This window comes from Podarcis gaigeae, assembly GCF_964106915.1.
Source record: "Podarcis gaigeae genome assembly, chromosome: 8".
NCBI classification, from domain to species: domain Eukaryota; kingdom Metazoa; phylum Chordata; class Lepidosauria; order Squamata; family Lacertidae; genus Podarcis; species Podarcis gaigeae.
Genome location: NC_139684.1, coordinates 47128928 through 47144799, shown reverse-complemented (window position 1 = coordinate 47144799; position 15872 = coordinate 47128928).

The following is a 15872-nucleotide window of genomic DNA, read 5'->3' as shown; positions in this document are numbered from 1 at the left end:
AAAATACATTATGGGGGTTTAGATCAATAATCAAATGATAGATCTTATTCTAATTGCCCCTGCTAAAAACCTTGCAGTTTTTTCTGTCACCTGTTCATCTTGATCTGCCGCCACCACTGAAGCCATCTGGGGAGAAGATATTGGATTTTTAAAATTAAAAATGGGGAGGAGAGAGGAAACTGTAACCACCATGGTAAGCTCCCAGTCCCCATGAAACTTTGCAGAGTCCCAACATGGCATCCCTAGAACAATAACAAAAATACACTCCTAACTTTGCTCCTTGCAAATGGGGTAGAGAATTGGAGCAGAGATTTGAGATATTTAACTTTAGCCATAAAGAACCTTTGGTTCTCTCCACTTTCTTCTCTCTATTTTGCTAGTGAGATTTGACGGAGTTTGTGAACATATATTGGTAACAGGCTGAAAGGAAATAAATGGAAGATTTAATCTACAGCATTTTGAAAGATTATCAAAGAGTTAAGGTGTTTCATGCTAGCTTTTAGAAATATATAGGCTTTCTTTTTCCCAGAAGGCAGAGGGGAAATGGCCTAGTAGGATAATGGCCATCTGCATAAGACAGATGGTTCCTCTGCATTTCAGATACCAGACCTATTTTCTTCTATGGAAAATAAAATTCATCCATAGGTGGAAAATTAACATCACAAGCAAATGCATTAACCTTCCACCAATACAAGTTCATCTCCTGCAGTCTAACCCTCATAGAACTTATATACAACTTAATGCAAGGCCTCGTAGCATGGCTAGCCAAGAACAAGATGGCACATGCTCCCCATTCCACATACAAAATGTGACTAAACTGGCTACAAAATGTGACTAATACAAAATGTGACTAAAACTAACTTATTTTTTGTGGCATGATAATGGCTTTTACTGCACCTGAGGCAATGGCCTACACTGCTCAGTGTTCCTGCAGATGGGAATGCCTGTGTGTGTGTTAAGAAACCATCTATTGCCTGAGGCGGTAATATTGCTTTGCCTAATGGTAAGGCCACCCTGGCCACATATCCAGAATCCAATATTGAGTTTTGGGGGTTCCCCAGCTGGTGCCTCCCAGCATTCCTTTGTATCCAGCCTGTCCATGACAATTATCAGGTCAATGTCATTGTTGCATTAATGAAGTTCATTGCCAAAATCTAACTAAGATATAAGACTGTGCAAATACCTCCCTGGTGCTTGTATGTGAAGCCAACGTATTCTGAGTCTTACTTTTACTTATCTAGAGCAAGATTAATGAGTTAGTCAGTTTGGTTTATTTTTTACTCATTAACAGTTTATTCAACTTTAATGTAGCCTAAATCAGCAATTATGGGACTTTTTGTTGTTTTTCTCAGGAACTAAGACCAAGATTCATTGCTTGCCTTCTAAACAACTCAGAAGGTATTAAGGCCCTTCCAATAATGTTTTCCACTGGAAATGGATATTTACAATTAAAATTAATTGGACTGATTAAATGCAGAGACTTTGTTTCAATTGCCCAAGTGTTCCACAAGAGGAACATAGGACAAAATATTTATTTGGGAGAATTAGAGTACATTAGTTTTGGCTGGAGTGGAGGCAAAAAAAAAAAATATTGCTCATTAGAAGGAAACAGAGTAACCTTTAGAATACACAATTTCCTATTAAAGCTAAAATATTGACCACAACATTCTCATTTGTTCCTCTGAGCTCACCTAAAAGTCTCAATCAATTCTCCAATTGCATAGAATTTCCAAAGCACCATCATCCTGCAAACAGAAGAACAAAAGGAAATGGCAAGACGCATTCATCAAATGGAGTCAGCAGTTTCCTGCCTCTTTTTGTGTTCTTTGCCAGTTCAAAAATTGCTCTGTAAAAAAGGATTTTAAAGGCATGAAAAAGGGAGGGAAAATCTGTGGGTCCCTCCTTTTAATGTAAATCTTTACCAGCATTGGAGATACTTAAGGAACTTGATGTTTGTGAATTCTGATCTGAACTGACCCAATCCCTGCTAATGTGTAAATTGCACCTTAATTATCTGCCATCTTCATTTATAATTGTATGATATTCTGATGAAGTTTTTGGCTCCAAAATCTATTAAAGTGTTGGATTAAAGTTCTGATCATGCAGCAGACTTCAGCTTGCACAGTGGAGCTCCCTCTCTTCTCTCCTGCGCCTTCAAATTCTGCTCCAGTGGGTCCCCTAAACTTTTTTTGGGGGGGAGGGGAAGTTCCATTGCATGAGTGGAATGCTGCTCATACAATATTGGATGCAATTTATATGTTTTTATTAATATTAGCATCACCATCCTCTCACTGAGATTCTGTCTGTCCAGTTCCAGATGCTACTTCTCAGCTAGTTTCTCTCTTAGAGTTAGTGCTACTAAAATAATAAGTGAAAATGAAAACAAAATCGATTTGTGTGTGCATATGTGTGTGCTGAATATTCAAAGGGCAGAACCAGCGGCACCATCTAGGGGGCCTGAGGGGACATCTGAAATTTTCAAGGAGGGGGACAAAACCCTTCAATATTCCATGGCCATGAATATGCTGCATGATGTACTTGTGTCATGCATGCAAGCTGTGTGGTGTGTGTGTGACACATCAGCACATTGTGTGGCATCACACATTGCACAGCACTGGCCCCCTCAGTCTCAGGGCAAGCTGGCACACCTGAGCAGAACCAAGCATTTTCTTAGTAAAATACAGTGGTACCTCGGGTTACAGACGCTTCAGGTTACAGACTCTGCTAACTCAGTACCTCGGGTTAAGAACTTTGCTTCAGGATGAGAACAGAAATCATGCGGAGGCAGCACGGCAGTAGCAGGAGGCCCCATTAGCTAAAGTGGTACCTCAGAGTGGTACCTTAAGAACGGTTTCAGGTACCTTAAGAATGGTTTCAGGTTAAGAAAGGACCTCCAGAATGAATTAAGTTCTTAACCCGAGGTACCACTGTATTGAGAATTCTGGTTGGCTCATTAAAAGTGTGCAGTATTGTACCTAGTAGTGACACTAAAACTTGTAATTAGTCTGTCCGTGCTACGAACCTTTCATGATTGTGATGCACCAAGTTGTAATTTGTTTGTAATGAGAACTGAGATTTATTACAAGCAACACTGGTGTTGCTGCATCTTATTTCCTCACATAGATTAGCAAACCAGACAGCAGAGATGATGGAGGACTTTGGACAGTCTACGTTCGAGAGCAAATTGACTTGAACTCCAGCCACCATACCAGTGCATGGGTGGGAATGTGGCGCACTCTGGAATTCCCCCCCCCCCCCGGTGATCTGAAGCCTGATCTGAAGGTTGCCTTTTACTTTCTTCTTCTTCTTTTGCTGTTTTGTTTTATTAAAAAAGACGGGTCTCATCCACACAATACATTCAAAGCATATTAAATATCAAAACACAATGGCATTTAATGCAGACACAAAGTGAGAAAATAAAGGAGAAAGAAAATAAAAAGAGAAAAAAGAGAAACAAAAAACAAAAAAATGTACTATACACTTCATATATGTAAATGCCATATCATATTTACAAACTCACAAAAAAGAACAAAAACATTACTGTAAATTAGCTAAAAAAGACTTCCAAATATTTTCATTTACTATATCTATTCTTTCCTTTATAATGCACAGTCTCAAATTAACTTAATCATTTTTATAGGTCCAAACATAATATCATTACCACCTTTTATTTACAAGAATCACTCTAGTTCTGCCAGGAGATTCTTATTCTTACAAAAAAAATTAGATATTCTTTAAATATTCTCCATTCTTTATATACGTTCTGTTTCGATTGATCTCTTACTCTCCCTGTCATCTTTGCTAGCTGTAGATATTCTATCATTAGGGTTTGCCACTCTGCAATTGTAGGCATTGCTTCATTTTTCCAATTTCTGGCTGCTGTTTACCTTTTTCAATTTTTAATGCTGTTTTTTCTAAAAGAGGGCAGTAAATCCCACCAGGGAAGTGAGAAGATGGTAGTGTGAGGAGATACCGGGGTGAGTGAGAGGAGATGAGCATGGGGGTGCTGAGGAAATGGTTGGCCTCCCTCTGAATTGGGGGTGGTGTGGCGTGTGCATGCCTGATTTGAAGTCCACCCTCCTCATTGGGGTGACACTGCTTATTGCTGAGCCCCAGAGGCAGGGCAGTTAACCCCGTGGACCTTTAGAACTTGTTGGACTCCAACTCCCATCATCCTCAGCCAGCAAGGTCAGTAGCCAAACATGGTCAGAGTTGTAGTCCAGCAGTGGCTTTAGTTTTGCTGATTGTCCTTGTCCTGGAGGGAGCACATGGGTCTTCCCATTTCTCTCTGGAAGGCATCACTCAGTCAGGCAGAGCACATGCTGCAAGGTGGGCTGTGTTTCAGTTCATGTACTGTTTGGGGAAGTGCACACCTGGTAGTTTTATCTTCAAATGTGAACTGAAACAAATTTCTCCCCCATCTTTACACCTTACTGCCTGGGAGAGGAAGAACAGGGGAATTGTTTGGCTCCCAGATTGTGGAATGCTCTCCCCAGATTGGCTTGCCTGGCACCATCATTACATGTCTTTAGACATCAGGCAAAAACATTCCTCTTTACCCAGCACAATGGCTATTAAATTATCTATAGCCTGTGAAAGTGTTGGGGAGAGGAAAGTTATTATTATGATTATTTTACTCTTGGGCTGTCTGGCTGTATGCTTTATACTGTGTTTTTATTATGTTTTTATCATTGATGTTTTGTAAAGTATTTCTAGTGTTGTACACCGCAATGAGATCTTTTGATAAAGGGCAGTGTATTATTATTATTAATACTAATAATACTAATAATACTAATAATCAGCCCTCTTATTAATTCACATGGATCAAGCTTAGGCTTTCATCAAATATCCTCTTTCAAATTGTTAATAGCTACTATCATAGACCTAAACAGTCACACATATTTTTACACTCATCTAATTAACTTCTGCTAAACTGAAGTGTTTTCTTCACAATAATAATGCTAACAGTAAACCAACAAATAAAAACATACAAACATAACTGATGATTTTACTGAGTGTTACGCCAATAACCAACCCAAGTTAATAAATAAAATATGTCAGTCAAACATAGCATTGTGCTTAAGACATTTTTGTTAAGAAAACAGGCATAACATTGGTCAGCAAGAGAGAAAAACTGAAATATAATCAGCAATCAAGGTCGCAGATTTAAACAGACATGTCTCACCCTGCCATTCAAGTTGGTTCCTTTGGCTGATAGATGGAGGAGCAATATATATTATTAATCATAGAATTATAGATATTGCTGAATAATTTCTAATTAGAAATTTGTTAAAACCTCAACCATTATGGATTTTGTTGGATTTACTGCCATCCAGCAGGGAAGAAGTGAAGCTAGATGACCTCATTTATGAGATTTATTTTATTTCCCCCTCATTTTTAACAACAAAATCCTTGCCATACTGTAGTGTGTACACGGTGGAGAGAAAACAATTGTGCAATATGTAAAACAGTTCAGTATCCATCAGCATACATATAATCTGTCCAAGGGTCTTATCTATTTTAATACATAGGTCAGTATTTCCCAGTTGTGACAGCTGATAAACACTTTGCACCAGCACAAGATAAAAATATGTCTCACAATTAATTTTTGTTAAATATTGTTAGGGCTGAGTCAGGGAAAAGTTACTCAGGAGCTTTGTGTGTGTGGGGGGGTATTATGTCCAGAGAAGATAGTCTAAGAGTTGGGGTAGACAATCTGTTAAAAGGGCCAGCCAACTTAGATTATTTTACTACAACTATATTTTACATATAGTTAAAGCTATGGTTTTCCGAGTAGTGATGTATGGAAGTGAGAGCTGGACCATAAAGAAGGCTGATCACCGAAGAATTTATGCTTTTGAATTATGGTGCTGGAGGAGGCTCTTGAGAGTCCCATGTAGTGCAAGAAGATCAAACCTATCCATTCTTAAGGAAATCAGCCCTGAGTGTTCACTGGAAGGACAGATCCTGAAGCTGAGGCTCCAATACTTTGGCCATCTCATGAGAAGAGAAGACTTCCTGGAAAAGACCCTGATGTTGGGAAGGATTGAGGGCACAAGAAGGGAACGACAGAGGACGAGATGATTGGACAGTGTTCTTGAAGCTACCAGCATGAATTTGACCAAACTGTGGGAGGCAGTGGAAGAAAGGAGTGCCTGGCATGCTCTGGTCCATGGGGTCATGAAGAGTTGGACACGACTAAACGACTAAACAACAACAACAACATATTTTACATATACAGAATGAGGACTTTTTACAGCCAGAACTCAGTTCTGGCACCACTCAGGTGGCTGCCATTGCCATTTCTAGAGATCAAGGTTCCTGGTGAATTCTGGCACCTTTTTCTAGAAAAAAACCCACATGTTTCTGACTTGGGGAAACATGATGACAAAGCAGGGCTACACACAAGATCCTAAAACCCTCCAGATTTGAGATTCATCTCTTGGTCTTCCTCCACTAGGCTTTCATTTATGGCAAGTGGGCAGTTTAACTTCTGAAGTGGAGCCGATGTGCTCTTGCCCTGATGAAATCTTTACTTAATCGTTTCACCTAGATATATAGGTGCACATATAGCTTCCAGAGTTATTTGATTGCCTTTACAGATCCTTAATGTTCCTGCTATGGCCTTCAACTCCAACTATGCCTCTTGCATTCATTCCTCATTGTACAGGCAATTATATGGGAGAAAGGGATAAGAAGAGGTCATAACCAAAACAACAACAACACCCCCAAGCTTAATAGAAACCAATATGGACTAATTGCCCAGTCAATTGTTTATTGAATGATTGGGAAAACTGCCAGTTTAAAAGTTAAGGCTGTCTCATGTTGACTGAAACTGGGAAATTGAAAACTAAGTGGATGTTTTAACAGACATGCCCTATGATCAGCAATGATGATGCAAATTGTGCTTGATTAGAACTTACTGTCCATCTCTATGGCTCAAATCTAAATGGGGTAGATGGGGTGCTTTGAAGCAGCAAATATATGAAAATATGCACCTCAAGGCAATCAAGCAACTGGTTCTCAAAGAAAATGGTGGTTCTCAGATGAATGGTGAGCTGAAAATGTCTGCGTGAATCATGTCACTGAGATAGAAGGGTACTTTTGGCTCCTTCGTCTCTCCCCCAACTCTCTTTTTCTGAAAAAGCAATAAACGTTACATCAAAAACTTTGTGTGATTCATTTATTTATTTTTAAATGCAGAAAAGAATGGGAAATGGCAGAAAGACAACCAGTAGCTGACCAGCAAGAGCATACTCTGGATTGTCAGTTCTTGTTTCTTAGTTCAGTGCTGAGTAGCAGGCTCTGGACATTTCCAGGTCATCAGACATCTTTACTGCTCTGTCAAAACCATGGAGTTTAATGAGAGAAACGTCTTTGACTTTTAAAAGTAGCATCCCACTTGGACTCATTTACTACATTGTACTGATGGAGTGAAAACTTTCGTTCAGCTCTGTTTAGGATTTCTCGCCAATCTTAGGCACCGAAAAGATAAATGGGATGTTGATTCACATAGCAAACACTTCAACAGTGGAGTTCACTACTGCAAGATGATAACAGTGACCACCAACTTGGGTGGCTTTAAAAGAGGGCTGTAGACAAATTTATGGAGGATAAGACTTATCATTGGCTACTAGCTATGAAGGCCATGTCAATGGAAATATGCTGAGAATCACAAATGGAGAGAGTGTTGTAGCACTCAGGACCTCCTTGCAGGCATCCCATAGGAATCTATCTAGAAACGTCTCTTCTTTTGGTGTTTAATGGAGAACTTCAGTGTTGAGGCTGATTCATACCTTATATCTTGGGTCCATGTGTTCACCAGGACAAGCAGTATTGTCATATGTTAGATAAGCAGACACAACTAGGGAATGGGAAATATATCAGAGGCAATGTTTTACAAAATTGTGCCCAGAAGACACACTACATACTATTTGTTTCCTGGGGAAAAAGGAGGGAACTCACTATAGCATTGAACTAGGTTGGCAGAGACCCAAGAAATGTATGAAATGGGACTTATCATTCAGTGACTTTTAGATAAATGTTGGAACTACATGTAATGTGTACTTTTTTGTTTGAGGCAATAAGGAAGCAAAGGAAGAGTCATCCATGAAGAGTCCTGCTGGATCTGACCAAATGTCCATTGAGTCTTCAGCAAGTTTCAAAATAAAAAATAAAAAATGGTCAACTGATCATCCTCAGTAGTTCAAGGTAAATACTGGATTGCATCCAATGTTAGGTCTACTCAACATGGACCTATTGAATTTAATGGCATTGACTAATTAAAGTTCATTCATTTTAGTAGGAGTTAGATACAACTCATTGCCTATACATAAAAGTTACTTTTTAACTATCATGAATAATAGTCTTTTATTTTTGTCTAATCCTCTTTTAAAGTCATCAGACCTTGTGGCCATTACCATTTGTTGTGACACATTTTTGTTTATCTGTCCTGAAATAATTGAACTATAACAATATATGTGCTTGAAGCTCCGTTGCTTTCAGTGAAACTTAGGTGTAAATTTCAAATAGTTTGCAGCTAGAAATAGCATGTGAATGTAATGATTCCTTACCATTAGGCAGAGTGAAACAGTTGCCTCAGGTGGCAGGTGCTGGGCAACAGCAGAGAGGTATGGAAAATAGAGCTTTGTGTGCACTATATGTCCTCTTTCAGAGCTAGTCTACTATCCTCAGGTGTTCTCTCTTCCTACAGGGAATGACCAAAGCTCAGTAGCAGAGCATCTCCTTTGCTTGCAGAAAATCTAAGGTTCAATTCCTGGCAACTCCAGGAAAGGCTAGGAATGTCTCCTGCTTGAAACCCAGGAGAAACAAAGAAAATCAATACTGAAAATGGAGCAATGAGTATGATTCTGTTTAAGACAGCTTCCTGTGTTCAGCTGCTGAAGGAAGATTCAGATACTATCCAGTTGGCTTCAGTACGTGGAATAAGTGGAGGGGGCACCTCGTCCTTCAGATGGCAATATATCTCGGGCCATTCCTACTACAAAGTGAAATAGTCATACTGATTTTAAAAACAGTGGAGGATCAATGGCACAATGGGCAACTGCACTATAAATGGGAAATGTCATTGCTGAAATTAATGCCATTTAGGATGGATGGGACATTATCTTCTGAGTCACTGCCTTTCTAGCCAATACATATCTGATGTGGAGAACTTGGTGCAGGTGGATCATCAGCTTTTGGATGCCACTGGTTGTCTTATTGTTCTACTCGTGTATCTGCCAAGGGACACCAGCTGCTATCTCAGTCTTAACAAAGCATTTGGGACAGCCTTGAGTGGAAAAGGCAAATGCTCTTAGGAAGAAAAAAAAAGAAGGGCTTTCAAGTCAACAGAAACGAGCCTGAACAAGAACAAAATCTGCCCATGTTGGAAGAAATCAATTGATAGATAGCCAAGAGAGCTGAAAAGCCAACAGATTGATGAGAGAAAAGGAAAATTAGTGCCTCATTACTAGGCAATAGGTTTGGACTTGGCAGAGGTTCTCCCTGTCCAAATGACCAGGGACATATTGAGGCGCTTTCCTTGTAAATACACTTTGCTTTTCACATTAGATTGATTATACACATAATACACTCTGATTTGCAAATCATACTTTTCAGTTTCAGCTACACTAGAGAGAAGAGGTGCCACACAAAAACAATCTGCTTTTCCAGATACATGCTAACTTCTTCATTTCTTTCAGACTTGCCTCTCAGCTGCATTCCTTTGCAATGTTATGACCATTAAATAACTTCTGAGAAGAACAGGAACTTTTATCTGAAGAAAAAAAAGTTTTACTGCTTTGGGAAACTCATTGTATGCATCACTTTGTGAATTGAGGCTTTATATCTTGCTCTTTCAGATAACCCAATGCCAAACAGGGGGAGCCAGAAGTCAACAGTTCAGAGCTCATATCAGATATAGGCTTGCTAGGTGGCCATTGGCAGGGCACCATTTTCTCTGTCATGAATTGATATTCTGATTCACCCTCTCAAGCTGGAGTCAGAGTAGCTGAACTAATGTGCTTCCTGAACACTCTAAAATGAGAAACCAAATGTTATTCCACATTATCATAAAATCACTTTCCTCTGCTTCTGTATCAAAGCTCTGTACATCTATGGGAAGTTGGAATAGGAAGCATTGAGCACATCCACATGATACATTTAGGGCACACTTAAGAAACTTAGCAGTGCTGGTTTCACCCAAAGAATTCTGGGGGGGGGGGTTTCCCCCAGAATTCTGAATTGGCCTCCATTTTAGCTTCTTTGGACTAGGCAGTTTAGGCTTGAATTTCACTGCTATTTCCTAAACAATTTTAGAGGAAGCATCACAGTTTTAGAGGAAGCATCACAGTTAAGTGGCTGAGTATCAACTTTGAATGCAAAAGGTCCCCATGTTCAGTCTCCAGGTAGAGCTGGGCATGTACCCTGTCTCAAACCCTGAAGATCCAGTCAGTCGTTGTAGACAATGCTGAGCTAGACGGTCCAATGTTCTGACTTGGTATAAGGCAGCTTCCTATGCACAAAGCTATGGGAAAGAACATCTAATGGGGCACAGCTATTTCTCCTCCTGCATTTTTTGTCAGAGAACATTACACCACTGCTGTTTAATTTGGTCGAGGCTGTCTTTGGTAGAAGTGTTATGCTGGAGAATTATGCTCAGACAACACTGTTCCTCCCTAGGGGTGTGGGCAATTGTTCTGTTATGTTTGGAGGTGGCAAGTATTGAGAAAGAAAATGTGAACTCTACTTGTTGACTGAGCAGTGGGCCACTCCTTACTGAAATGGTTAATTTATGCTTTTCCAGATTCTATTTATATTTGTTGGGGGGTTCATTCCAGGTTTTGAGCTTGCTGCCTACCTGGGCCTTAATCAGGATGGGGAACCTTTTCCAGCCCAACTGCCATAAATGCTTCTGAGCTACCTTCCAAAGGCCACATGCCATTGGTAAGCCAGAGGAAAATGGGGGGAAGAGCAATGTGGGCAGAGTAATTAGTGCAAACTTTGTACAGTACATTCACTCAGACACCTCTGTCCTCCATCCATACAAGCCAGAGGCATGATCAACATTCAAGGATACATTAGAACCACACAAGAAAATGGGTGGTGGTGGTAAACCAGAGCAAGTGAGAGGTGTGGCCTCAGGAGAATTCCGGGGTACCAACTACTGAAGCCTGGAAGACCACATTTGGTATTTCCCTTAAATGGCATGGTATGCAGTAGTTAGAATGTGAGCCTTGGACCTGGGCTCAAATTCCAATGAAGCCATGAAACACATTGGGCTAACCATTCGCTCTTCCCCTAACCTTCACCACCTTGTTTTGAAGATGAAAATGGAATAGCTTCCAAGTGATATCCTGAGCTCATTAGAGAAAGAACAGAATATAACTTGGTTCCTCTCCTTAAATGTTTTCCAGTTGGTCATCACTAGGATCTAGTAAATTCTCCAAATTTTACGATGCTGCTGTCCAGCCAAGTAATGTGTTCAAAAATGCATATACTAGAAGAAAATGTTTGTAGAAATGCATGTACTAGCGAAAACTTTATACATAAAAAGACTATATTAGGGGAAATTGCTTTGCAAAAATGTGTGTATGCAAAATTGCATATTAAAATGTATATTAGGAAAAATTAACAGTAAATTTCTGGTGAATTTTCATGACAGCTTAATAATAACAATTAGCAGGCTGATGTAGAAATGTGGAGAACTGAAGTTGAGTAGGAAACTGAGAAATTGAAACTGCTGTTTGCTTTCCTCTTCTCACCTCAACCCTTTCTCCTTTTGTGTGTTGTATTTTAGATTGTAAGTCTTGGGCAAGGACTGTCTTATTACTGTTATTTGTAAGCCACTCTCTTAGTGTTTTAATCAGGTAGATTCAAATAGTTTAAATAAATAAAAGTGATGAATAATAAATATTTCCTGCATTCAAATATGATTATTTGGAATCTTAGAAAAGTTCCCAGAGTGTCTAGTAGCTAACAGCTGGTAGTCATATCATGGCAACAGTGGACTAGGTTCACTGTTGGTGAGGACCAAATGACTCTGAGGACAACTCCAATAATTTTGATCATTCTCGTTTTGAGAGCACAGAGGTGTAAATGTTATTAGCTGAAGAACCATCTGTATTGACTTTTGCTTTATTTCCACAGGGATTCCCCCATCTGCTAAACAGATGTGATCTCATAGGTTGTGATCTGCTTCCAACACACACAATCCCCCTGGTTCAGTGTCCACAATTCTGAAAAATGATAAAAGAGAAGAGGGCAGTCACTGAAAATTTATTTTTTTCCTCATGCTGAAAAGTGGTAGTCTAGGGCTTTTTCCCCAGCCAGCACTCAATGGATCTCAGTTCTGGCACCTCTTAAGTGGTCACCATTGCCATTCTGAAAGAACGAAGGAGGTATTCATGGGGAGTTCCAGAACCTATTTTTCTAGAAAAACAGCAAATGTGAATGCATTGAGATGAACACTGTACCACTGATGAAAATGATCCCGAAGTCAATAAAAATACTAGTAATTCCAGGTGGTCAGTTATGGCACCATTGATTTTTAAGCAGTGCTTGCTTGCTTGCTTGCTTGCTTGCTTGCTTGCTTGCTTGCTTGAAGTGTGAGAATCGGCATCCTCACCAAAAAGGCTAAGGGGGCTTAATGAAAGATATGGAGACAGAGCTCAATCTACTTCTCCTATGCTTTCATGACTGTTTTGGGGGGCAGACCAGGTGAATAATAAAGAACCAATCCTATACCAGATATGCCAGTTCTCTGTTGCCTTCTGGGCCCAGCTGAAGGTGCTATCGATTGTCCATAAAATTGTTCAACACTTGGGTCCTCTGTAAATTAAGCAATGCTTTTCCACATATAAATTGTGTATTTTAGTGGATTGAATGAAGAGGATTTCCATCTAGGTATACTCAGTGATCCATCTTTGTTGTTGGAGGTGTAGGTTGTCTCTATGGTACAGTGTGCCTTCTCACACCTTGGACTGGTATGGCAGCTGAAACCCTAGCTGGGCAGAGAGAGCCTGCCCTTAGTTCTGTTAACCTACAAACTACTGTAATGCGTTTTACATGGGGCAGTTTTTGAAGATGGTACAGAAAGTGTAATTAGCCCAAAATGCAGGTGCAAGCCTGTTTTCTGTACAAGGGCATTATTATCATATTATGCCTATATTTTGCCAGCTGGCTCCCAGTTTGTTTCTGGGCTCAATTACAAGTACTGATTGTGACCTTTAAAGCCATTCCATGTTTGGGACCAGGATAACTAAAGAACCACTCATCTCCGCATATGTGAGATCTTCAACTGAGGCTCTTCTGTGAGTGACATCTCACCATCTGAGGTGCAACAGCTGGCTACAGGGCAAGGAGCCTACTTAATCCTGGCACGCCCAAGTGGGGAATGCTTTCCCATGGGATGCTCATTTGGCACCTACCTTGATGTCATTTTGATGACAGGCAAAACCTTCCCCACTGATTTCCTAATGCTTTTATGTCGAGCAGAGTCCGTTTTCTACTTCTGCTGACTGCTTTTCAGCAATGGAGTCTCCCTCCTGCCGCTGGCATCTCTGCACTTTACCTGGACAGAGCTGGGGAAGGGTGGTGCTGAGGACAAATCTGTGTGGGAGCACCAGATGGGCTCAATGGGTGCATCTGTGCGATCCTGACCAAGTCCCATCCAGGTAAGCTGCAATGATGTCAGGTTCAGGACAGTTAGCTCTGTGGCTCTGTTCCACCACACTAAATGCTACTTTTGCTTTTATACTGATCTTTTACAATGCAGTGTCGTGATGCTTTGGCTCTAAATCTGTTCTGCTACAATTTTAGCTTTTTGCAATCCACCCTGGGAACCAATTGAATAAATAAATGCAAGTTGTGCCTTGAATCCTAAATGGATTTTCTCTCCCCTTTTAAACCCCATTTCACCAAGGCAGCAAGCGGACGTAGCACTCTTAACAGCTGTCGGGGGCAATATTGCCTGATATTGACGCTGTGGAAGGCCAGTACAGTCTAGGGCAGGGATGGAGAACCTTTTTTTGTGCCAAGGGCCATATTTTCTTCTGGACAACTTTCTGGGAGTTACATGTCGGGGTGGGGTGGGACAGAGGCAAACAGTGTGCAGAACTACAAATTTTAATCTTAACTTTGTACAGTAGCCTGGTTTTGCATACCGTATATTCACAAACCCATCTCTATCATCCATCCAGGCAAGCAATAAGGATTGCCATAGGCTCAGCTAAACAAAAGCAATTAAGTGGAGGACAAAGTAGGGCTGGTGAGAGGTGTAGCCTGGGGAAAACTCCAAGGGCTAGGCAGGCAAAGGGCAAAATTTGGACTTCTGGTTCCCAGTCCTTGTTCTAGGGGCGTTGTTTTGTTTATGTCTCTATCTCTGTGTGACTGTGTATAATGAACACGTACAGTTGGAAGCCCAATGACAGCTGGTCCCAGCCAAGTCAGCAGAGGGAGGGGGTCACTATCTTTCTTCTCCTTCTGAGGCCACTGTTGGGAACAATTCTGGGAGGGAACATATACAAAATTGCAGTTGTATTGATGAAGGACACTCCCATGAGCTTGCCTCTGCCTTCAAATGCTGCCATTTTGAATTAAATAAATGAGATAAAACACCTTCCTCTTCCAAATATTGATGATTGCTAGGGATTGATGAATTTGTCAGTTCCACTTCTCTCAGTTTCCCAGTTTCCCAGTCTTAAATCCAGTTTGTGATATATTGGGGGTGGGGTGTTCAGTGCCATAGCGTAGGTTGCTAGCACCCAAGGCCACATGATGGGGGTGGGTGGGAGGGAGGGAAACGGATGGAGTACACATGCACATTTAACTGCCTAATAGCGTCTGTATCACCCAGGAGATTACAGTCACAGAGATAACAAAAGAGTAATTCTGTTGCCTGGAGAGGTCACCTCCTGGTTCTCATGGAGATGCCATTTTCAACAGAGACAAGCAACAGAAGCACACAGCAGCACTGGGTGTTGAAATTTTGCATCCCTAACAACTTTGTGCCCGGGGCAACAGTCCCTGTGCCTCCCCCACACTATGCTACTGGGGGAACTTGTGAAAATTCATTAGCTTTTTCTTCTAATTTTCAGGCTGTTGTCCCAAACACAGTGACTCTTACTTGCAAGTAAGGAGAATATATTTGTTCAGGCCAATAGTAATACATCTTCAGCACCAAGTACAAGGTCAAGAATATAATTGTAAAGTACAAGAGCAAGATAAGAGGTTCATAACCAAACAGAACAATGTCCCAACATGGGAACCTCTTGTCCTATGAGTCTGAGGCACGTGCACATGCATGTTCTGTTGGGGGGATGCACCTGATCCCAATTTTGAAGGTGTTGTCTTGTCGGGGTGACAGGCCCTTCTACCCCTGCTCTGATCACACCTCCTCCTGCTCAGTTCCCTTTTCTGGCCGGTCAAAGTCCTCCTCCCCTTCCTGATCTGTGTGCTGCCCAGGTAAGGGGCACTGTGGTATAAACTACTGATCCTCTTGGGCTTGCCGATTGGAAGGTTGGTGTTTCAAATCCACGTGAGATCTTGTTGCTCCATTCCAGCTTCTGCCAACCTAGCAGCTCGAAAGCATACCAGTGCAAATAAATAAATAGGTGCCACTGCGGTGGGAGGGTAAACAGCATTTCTGTGCACTCTGGCACTGGTCACGGTATCCCGTTGCGCCAGAAGCAGTTTAGTCATGCTGGCGACATGACCTGGAAAGTTGTCTGTGGACAAACACTGCCTCCCTTGGCCTGAAGCAAGATGAGCACCACAACCCATAGTCACCTTTGACTTGACCAAAGCGCCCAGGGGTCATTTACATACATTTACATTTACATGCATGTTCTCCAAGTATCCTAAGACAGTGG